Source organism: Bidens hawaiensis, unplaced genomic scaffold (assembly GCF_021521415.1).
Source record: "Bidens hawaiensis isolate Kalapana, Puna unplaced genomic scaffold, B.hawaiensis_p1.1 tig00000935_1, whole genome shotgun sequence".
In the NCBI taxonomy this organism is placed as follows: domain Eukaryota; kingdom Viridiplantae; phylum Streptophyta; class Magnoliopsida; order Asterales; family Asteraceae; genus Bidens; species Bidens hawaiensis.
In genome coordinates, this window is record NW_027491054.1 from 3,653,266 (window position 1) to 3,656,314 (window position 3,049).

Consider the following 3,049-nt stretch of genomic DNA (forward strand, 5'->3'; position numbering starts at 1 on the left):
TTTACGAGCAATCAATTGTCGGTGCACACGCAACGCTATATTAAACGCATCTTGACCCGTAACGTGTTCCGCCTGGCACTGTTCTAACACGAAATCCGCTGTGACTTGACCCATTCCAACCTTAACCTTTTATGTATCGACCCATGCCACCCTTTCTTAGACCCATGACCCAAACGGGCAAACCCGCCTGACTCGTTTACCGGTCCTTAATGGTAATTACGTAATACATTAATTTTTTAAAGTGAAAAAAATATAGCAATGCCATTCTCAATTTAAAGATAATAAAATACTCGTTTTTATTGTCTAATGTTTTTTTTTTACAAAATATTAACGTGTGGAAAAGTTATAAATGTTTAAAAATATCATGGGGGTAGCTGGTTTAAAATAAGGGGTATATATATAACTATTTTATAAATTAACACATTGTGATTAAAGTTAAATGATCAAACTTGTAATCATTTTTTAATAAATTAAAATTTGCCATACATGATTTTGCTAAATGACAAAATTGTCAAAAGACAAAAGTGCCTCCAAAATGTATTAATCTTATGCATTATGGTTTGTAATTAAAACAACATGTTTGATAACTCTTATAAATTAAAAGATCTCTCACTCATGTTTTATATATAGTATATACATAGATATAGATTTAAATTGGGAATGCTCGCGTTTGTTGACATGTTCGCTAAATCTAGTTCCACAAGTTCTTATACCGTAAAATCTAAAATTTTTATTCTATTTTCCTCAAGAACATTTCAAAAACTAAATGATCATTTGTTTAGATTGATTCAATCGAACCTGGGTGCCAAAACTCATATATATGAGAGATGCACCTAACCGATTTTCATATGTGGACGCGTATCTAACTAGTTTACACTTTGCAAGTGTGTCTAACCATTTACACGGTGAGGATATGTGTCAACATTTGTAACAGGTTTTCGTTACGTATTACATGGTGCGTCTAGGTCATTTACATTGTACGGATGTGTCTCTACGAATAGATAAAGGAATAAACTAAAGCTAGGGCCGACTCTAAGCTCCCACTTGAATAGGGCCTTCAATTTAAACTAAAGTTAAAAAAAAAACCCTTCTAAATGATGAAATATTACCCTTTAAGTTATTTAAAAAGACAAAAATATTTGTGATTAGTAGTTTTGATATGTAACAATAAATTTTGAAAAAACCTCACATTCTCGTTTCACGTATCTAAAAGGGTGGGGCTGGCTCCGATGGTTACAACTACCCTTTGCCCTCAAAACTTACATAAGTACTAGCATGGCCTCCACATGTTTTCCTTATGTTTCTTAATTTTATATAATGTTTTAGTGTATATATGTGGGATGAATCCTTAAACTAGGCATACAAACAAAGAAACTAATAATGCCTAAGGAGCCATCCCACCCTCCTGATCTAAAATATTTGAAGCAAGAACTTACTCAAGAATGCAAGATCCTACTTTCCACTCTTCCCACTAAAAGTGGATGGGTTGTTTCAAAATTATACAATTACCAAGGCTTTTGGTACCATCCTAGCTATTTGCAAGGACTCCTTTCATGTCAAAAACACTTTCAGGCACAAGACACCGATATTCTTCTTGCTACCACTCCCAAATCAGGCACAACATGGTTAAAGGCCCTCTTGTTCACTCTATTAAACCGAACCCGGTACCCACATGCCCAACATGACCACCCATTACTATCAAACAACCCACATATGCTAGTACCTTTCCTGGAGATTAAGCTATACCTTGATGATCAGAACCCGGATCTCTCATTGTTCGCATCTCCAAGACTCTTTTCCACTCATTTACCATATGTATCTTTACCAAAATCTGTCAAGGATTCAAAATGCAAGCTTGTTTATCTTTGTAGAAACCCTAAAGACACTTTCATTTCTCTTTGGGCTTTCTCAAACCAGTTGAGGCTACAAGAAATGGGGACCAATTCACTTGAAGATGTTTTTGAGAAATATTGTGAAGGAGTAAGCTTGTACGGACCCTTTTGGGATCACTTGTTAGGTTATTGGCAAGAAAGCTTAAAAAATCCAGACAAAGTCTATTTCCTAACATACGAGGAGATGAAAGAGGAACCAGATCTTCATTTGAGGAAGTTAACTGAGTTTTTAGGGTGCCCATTTTCGGTGGAGGAAAAGAAAGAAGGTATGGTTGAGGGTATTTTGGACATTTGTAGCTTCGATAATCTGCGTAACCTGAAGGTGAACAAGGAAGGGAAGCTTCCATCCGGCGAGAATAACAGTGCATTTTTTCGAAATGGAAAAGTTGGAGACTGGAAAAACTACTTGACCACGGAAATGGTAGAGCGCTTTGAGAAGATTTGTGAAGAAAAGTTACATGGTTCAGGTTTAAAGTTTTAGTTTCCCTTTTATGTGTGCGTGTGTGTACGTGTTTTATTCTCGAATGTTTGTTGAAGTAATTGCATGTGTTTGACGCTAAAGTAGTGTCGAATAATTTGATGTGTACGAAGCTATATTGTTGAAGTGGCGATGCTGCTGTAACTTTTTTTTTTATTATTATTTTGACGAATAATAACACAACTTTGTAAAGAAACAATTTTGTTAAAGAATGAAATTGTAACGGATCTAGTAAACTCAAGACAAAAGTAAAGTACAGTACCAATAATTATGTAATACTAAAAAACCATCATTTTCCAATGATAGTGAATATATAAAGTAATGTGGTTATGAGCCTCCCCACCTACCCTACACAACCCCCCCCCCCCCCCCCCCGCTCCCTTTTTTTACCCACCCCACCCCCCTCTTAGACACCATTACAAATTGTTTTAAAATAAAATGAACATCAACTTTCCCAATGTACTTTTCATCTAAAGAAAACTAAATCCCTTAAAGTGTGTCCGGTGTTGCAATCCGTCCGATTTCATGCGTGTTTGACGCTAAAGTAGTGTCGAATAATTTGATGTGTACGAAGCTATATTGTTGAAGTGGCGATGCCGCTGTAACTTTTTTTTTTATTATTATTTTGACGAATAATATCACAACTTTGTAAAGAAACAACTTTGTTAAAGAATGAAAT

General features: G+C 35.5%; 1 pseudogene; it reads left to right on the plus strand.

Moving 5' to 3' along the window:
- The first annotated feature begins 1,380 nt into the window (after positions 1 to 1,380).
- LOC143548556 (cytosolic sulfotransferase 5 pseudogene) lies at positions 1,381 to 2,410 on the plus strand (annotated as a pseudogene).
- The last annotated feature ends 639 nt before the right edge of the window (positions 2,411 to 3,049 follow it).